The 6429-nt window shown below is 41.5% G+C and overlaps 1 long non-coding RNA gene across 1 annotated transcript; it reads right to left on the bottom strand.

Moving 5' to 3' along the window:
• Positions 1-243: 243 nt before the first annotated feature.
• Positions 244-5833, bottom strand: LOC123767060 (uncharacterized). Its single transcript, XR_006773906.2, has 3 exons — positions 5700-5833; positions 2531-2619; positions 244-941 (listed from the first exon to the last, which is right to left on the bottom strand). It is a non-coding gene; the product is annotated as an uncharacterized lncRNA (long non-coding RNA).
• Between the last annotated feature and the right edge of the window lie 596 nt (positions 5834-6429).

Genomic DNA, 6429 nt, shown 5'->3' with positions numbered 1-6429 from the left:
ACGGGTGGTGTTCTGACACAAGTCATCAACGGGTGGTGTTCTGACACAAGTCATCAACGGGTGGTGTTCTGACACAAGTCATCAACGGGTGATGTTCTGACACAAGTCATCAACGGGTGGTGTCCTGACACAACAGTCATCAACGGGTGGTGTTCTGTTGACTGATGTGTCAGAACCTCACCCGTTGATGACTGATATTCCACTATATTCAACGTATATTCTTCGGGAAAATAATGCAAACGATTATTTATAATCAATTTATTACCAGAAATTTCCACAAATAATGATTCATTTCTTAAAGCATCACTGTCTCAAATGAAGGAGGTACAGACTTGATAATATTACACCATATTAACGAAACCAAACGTAATGAAACTTAACCTAACGTAAACTTAACCTAATGGAACCTTTACCTAACCATAGATTGGGCGTAGATAATAACACAAATTACATAGTGGTTTTGAAGTCATTATCTCCAGGGTACCTCCTATCTGAGGTTAGATCGATTAGCACACGAAGACAGCGCTAGGCTACAAGAATAAAGATGGTTTAGAGAGAAGAGGACAAGAACAGGCTACAAGAATAAAGATGGTTTAGAGAGATGGATACAAGAACAGGCTACAGAATAAAGATGGTTTAGAGAGAGGGAGACAAGAACAGGCTACAAGAATAAAGATGGTTTAGAGAGAAGAGGACAAGAACAGGCTACAAGAATAAAGATGGTTTAGAGAGAAGAGGACAAGAACAGGCTACAGAATAAAGATGGTTGACGGGCAGGATTAAGCTACGAAATAAAGAAGACTGAAACAGGATTAGATTACAGAGTTATGATGATGAGAGCCACAGTTAATAGTGTTCAAATCCTGGAAAGTCTTTCTGTCTACTGGGACTGCAGTAGCAGGGGGCCCGGACGCACACACAGCCAGGCAGCACCAGCGGACCTGAAGGAAAAAGACTCATTAGATCTTTGCCAAGATGTTTGTTGCTGTTTTGTACTTCACACATGTGTACGTTGTACAGCGGGATACATATACGATCATGCGTGTGTACATTCTAGAGCGGGAGACACATACGAACATGCGTGTATTAAGAATACATATACGCTTATATATGTTTTGAGACTGTCACAAACTATTAGTGGGGTTTCTTGAGAATACGAGTGACTGAAGAGAATGATTGAGAATGTAATACCGGGGACCGACACGAATATTAACATCACAGTTAGTTACCCCCATCATGTATAGAGAAATGTCAAATAATGTCATATACATATATACATGTGTGTATATCACGAAAATAAACACGTGATTAAAAATGTGACAGTGTCAGACCACGGAGGAAAATTGAAACAGGAATTTTCGACTCCTTCTGAAGATGTATTAATATACGAAAGTACTTAAGGAAATTCCTGTTTCAATTTTCCTCCGTGGTCTGACACTGTCACATATTTACATATAAAGAAAGAAGAAACACATAGATACATACATAAAATAGTGACCGAGAAATGGACTCAAGTGGAGGCCGGATGTACACAGTCTCAAGTTATCTTTGTTAATAAAACAATCTTCTTGTTATTCATTCTCTTCACCGTGATAACTAAAATATTGGTGTCGTGTCCGCGGAGGCGTGCGAGTCTTATAAATATAGTCGAGGTCAGTGATGCAGATCTCATCAATAACCTTCGTAAAATGCTTTTATGCGACATAAACCTCTCAAAACTCTAAAGGATTTGGCATTAACATAAAATATGCTCGTAGCTTTTTGTTGCCTTTATACACTCTGTTGTGGATTATTATGTCTTGTTAACTTTTCTCCTAAACAATTACAAAGCCTAGATGTAGTACAAAATGATTCAAAGTTTTTAATACCATGTTTTGTGCCAAAAGTTTGAAAAAAGATGGTCCCCCCAGCATCATTAAAATCATATTGAATTGAGATCCATTCTAAACAACTAAGTTCTATCAATCTTGCATAAAAAAAACTCCACAGAGTGTGGCTCACTGGTATTAAATAATCTTTAGAACTGAATGTTTCTCTTAAGGAAGACAAAATGGAGACAACTAATCTTCCGGGTTAAAGAATACAATATATAGATCAACACACGTCTGATAATGAAGATACCATTATCGGCTCCTCTTGCATGATGATAGATGGAATTACTGGCGTCGATTTCACTTTCCCTCCGATATACAAGATTTTGTTGAAGTTCTTGATGTACTATATTGCTCTCAGACTGCTTATTAACAATCTAAGGTTATACTCAATTTCTCCCTTAAAGACAGAGTCTTTGGCTAACTCATTAGCTCTATCATGCATTCAAAGGCCAACATGAGAGGGGAGTCCACATGAAATGTACTCTGTTTCCATCATTAACAATTTTGCTGTATAGCTAGACACAAATACAAGAAATTTATTATCAGATGTGTGGGTTGGGTGTCAGTTCTTCAGCAACGCTACTCATCGTCCGCACAATGTGGTGACTTATAACTAACCTTCCTGGTTAAGGAAGACATGATCTGTTATAGCTCACCGCCAGGAAGTGGTCTTCCGGGAAAGGGAGGCCTCCAGGGGTTTATGGAGAGCGGCAGCGCCTCCGTCAGCAGCACCAGGGAGGACAACCTGAGAAGCGTGACACACATTATTATCTTCAAGACATCTCCAGCAGTTACCTCCCAGCAGATGTAAATGAACCTATTGGGGGGGGGGGTAGATATAGCCTAAGCTACTCTATCCCTTTGAGATGTATTTCTTTCTTGTCTCAATAAACATACTTGAACTTGAATAAACCCATAATCACAGATTAAGGACCTTCCCGAAACGAACTGATAATTTTAAGTAGGTAATTTCTAGCAAATTTTAAAAAAATGTTTACAGGTATAGTGTAAGAAAACTTGACAAAGATTAGTAGGTACATTGAAGTCAAATTTGAGGGTTATCAACAGGTACATTGTAGCATAATTTGAGGATTATTTCAAGGTATAATGCAGTAAAATATGCGTTCAATATAACAACCATGATATAAGTTGATAGCAATGATTACAAAGGTAAAGTTGAATAGTTTAGGTACATACATCGGGGGATTAAGTAGCACAAGATACAGTGCTAATTTTAAGCATCAGGTAGGAAATTATGAGGATGAAATCAGGTACTTTTTTGTTTTATTTTTGAATAAGGCAAAAGCTGGACAGCTTTCCAATTCGTTAAGGAGTGAGTTCCATAGACGGCACACTGGACTTGTGATCCTGTGGTCCTGGGTTCGATCCCAGGCGCCGGCGAGAAACAATGGGCAGAGTTTCTTTCACTCTATGCCCCTGTTACCTAGCAGTAAAATAGGTACCTGGGTGTTAGTCAGCTGTCACGGGCTGCTTCCTGGGGGTGGAGGCCTGGTCGAGGACCGGGCCGCGGGGACACTAAAAAAAGCCCCGAAATCGTCTCAAGATAACCAGAAAGAAACTATTTGCAAACTTTCACAAAAAATTTATGCCATCATTCTTGAACATTTTGAGCTATTTCTAGTTTATAGCATTATTTTATCTGTATTTAAGTGTAGAAAATTCGTAACGAAAGTCCACTTTCTCCAGGGGCAGATAAATGGAATTAAAAGTCCAAATTAACATGAAGCTTTACATGATCAGGATGCACATTTCTTCCGAATATTCCAAGAGTGAAGTTTTCAAACTTGTGTGATAGGTACACTGATCTGCTTCATCTTTTTGAAGTCAAGTCATCCTTTCAAAATCATTTAGCATTGGTTATCTTGAGATGATTTCGGGGCTTTAGTGTCCCCGCGGCCCGGTCCTCGACCAGGCCTCCACCCCCAGGAAGCAGCCCGTGACAGCTGACTAACACCCAGGTACCTATTTACTGCTAGGTAACAGGGGCATTCAGGGAGAAAGAAACTTTGCCCATTTTTTTCTGCCTCGTGCGGGAATCGAAACCGCGCCAAAGAATTACGAATCCTGCGCGCTATCCACCAGGCTACGAGGCTCCTGTGGGTGGTCTGTGGAATGTGAAATATAACTTATTGGCAGGATCAGAGTTTACTTTTTTTTTTTTTTTTTTTTTTTTTTTTTTTTGAGATATATACAAGAGTTCTTACATTCTTGTAACATAACATGTTAACTTCTTGTAACATCTGAAAATAGCCTTGCAACATATTTATCATAAGAGTAAGAAGAAATTGGTAAGGAGTTGTTCAAGAATCCCAGTGATCTAACAGCCGCTCTACACTATTGTTCCTCACCAACCATCGTGTTCCTGACAAAGGTATCAACTGTGAGGGATCTTTCCCATCATTTATAAGTCTGTAAATCTCTAGAATAGATAACTTTCTCTCCTGAATGAAGATCTGTGGAACCAGCTGTAGTTTTCTCTTATTATGAAGTCGACGCTAATAATCTTCGCATCTGACGAAGATAATTCGTCGGATGCGTGAGAATAGACCAAATGCAAGGCATGACGTGCAATTGATAAGAAACAAATCACAATTTAAGGAACATCCTTCTTCATCACAGTGTAACGTGAGAGATGAGGTGCACACAGAGTTGAAGAAACGTTTTTTTTCACTCAATGTTTTTCACTCACAATATCTGTTGACTCATCTATAAGTGACTTATTGGTGGTCCATCACTACATATTGGTACTTTCCACCAAATAGTTCAATACTATCATTTCATGGGGGAGGACTTGCTTGTATAGACATTACCCGGGATGAAGCATTCAAGTTCAGGTACGTTTATTGAGACAATAAAATACATCTCAAAAGGGTAGATGATTGATCGATGAAGATTAAGCTACCCAAAAGGTGGCACGGGCATGAATAGCCCGTAAGTGGTGGCCCTTTTGAGCTATTACCAGTATCAATAGATACTAGAAATCTGTGGAGGTGATACTGCACCCTGCATGATGGGAGATGTCTCCCGTTGGCCAAATGCGAAATGGGGTAGAGTAGCTTAGGCTATTTCTACCATCCTTGAAGCATTAATGGCAACCAAAGTTGGGAAGTCTATCGCCCCTGGGGAGGATTACCTTACCCTGCGGTATACTTTTTCTTTCCAAGGTTCCAAGGATTAACGTCCCCAAGGCCCGGTCTCTGACCAGACCTTTCGTGGTTTGGTCAGGCAGGAGGTTGGACGCAGCTGCGATTTACACACATTACATTATAAATGCATAAATAACAAATAATTTACTATCTTACCATTAATAGCCCAAATTGGCCTAACTAATTTTTAAATTAGCCCAAAATGGGGCAAGTAGCGAGATTAGCGCAGAGCTGTCAAAAGTTTTTTTTTTTTTTTTTTTAATATATACAAGAGTTGTTACATTCTTGTACAGCCACTAGTACGCGTAGCGTTTCGGGCAGGTCCCTGGAATACGATCCCCGCCGCGAAGAATCGTTTTTTCATCCAAGTACACATTTTACTGTTGCGTTAAACAGAGGCTACAGTTAAGGAATTGCGCCCAGTAAATCCTCCCCGGCCAGGATACGAACCCATGACATATCGCTCACGGAACGCCAGGCGAATGTCTTACCACTACACCACGGAGACTATTAGCGCAGAGCTGTCAAAATTAGCCCAACTCGCTACTTATAGCCCAATCTGGAAACATTGGACGGGACACCACGAGCGTAACTCTCATCCTATACCAACACCTAGATCACTACTTAATTGCAAACACAATATTCCGCAGAGACTCACATGAGGAAGGTGAAGAGAATGCGTCGGTCCATGTTGAGAGTTGTTGACGGTCTGACGGCGGTCTGGGAGGCCGGCCGCCACCTCGCCTCACCTATACGCAGTTGCCACTCACTTGTATACACATTTTCACCAGCTATGTCTGTCTGTCATTCAGTAATCAACGAACTCTAACAATCCGTCATTCAATGCAAGTGTGTGTACGCTCGGGATACAAGCGTACACAATTATTGATTATATAGCCTACAGAATGTGAACATTGTAAATGCCCGCTTTTCTGTATTAATATGCGCATATAGCCCTCGGGAGGCTTGCTTTACTTTAGTTCATTAATTATATGCACCCCATGCCCATCTTGTGGGTGGTAGTGGACCCCATACCCATCCTGTGGGTGGTAGTGGACCCCATACCCATCCTGTGGGTGGTAGTGGACCCTATACCCATCCTGTGGGTGGTAGTGGACCCCATACCCATCCTGTGGGTGGTAGTGGACCCCCATACCCATCCTGTGGGTGGTAGTGGACCCTATATCCATCCTGTGGGTGGTAGTGGACCCCATGCCCATCCTGTGGGTGGTAGTAGACCCCCATACCCATCCTGTGGGTGGTAGTGGACCCCCATACCCATCCTGTGGGTGGTAGTGAACCCCATACCCATCCTGTGGGTGGTGGTGGACCCCATACCCATCCTGTGGGTGGTAGTGGACCCCATACCCATCCTGTGGGTGGTAGTG

This window comes from Procambarus clarkii, chromosome 53 (assembly GCF_040958095.1).
Source record: "Procambarus clarkii isolate CNS0578487 chromosome 53, FALCON_Pclarkii_2.0, whole genome shotgun sequence".
Taxonomy (NCBI): Eukaryota; Metazoa; Arthropoda; class Malacostraca; order Decapoda; family Cambaridae; genus Procambarus; species Procambarus clarkii.
Note: the sequence above shows the minus strand (reverse complement) of the source record. Positions and strands in the feature narration are given on the sequence as shown.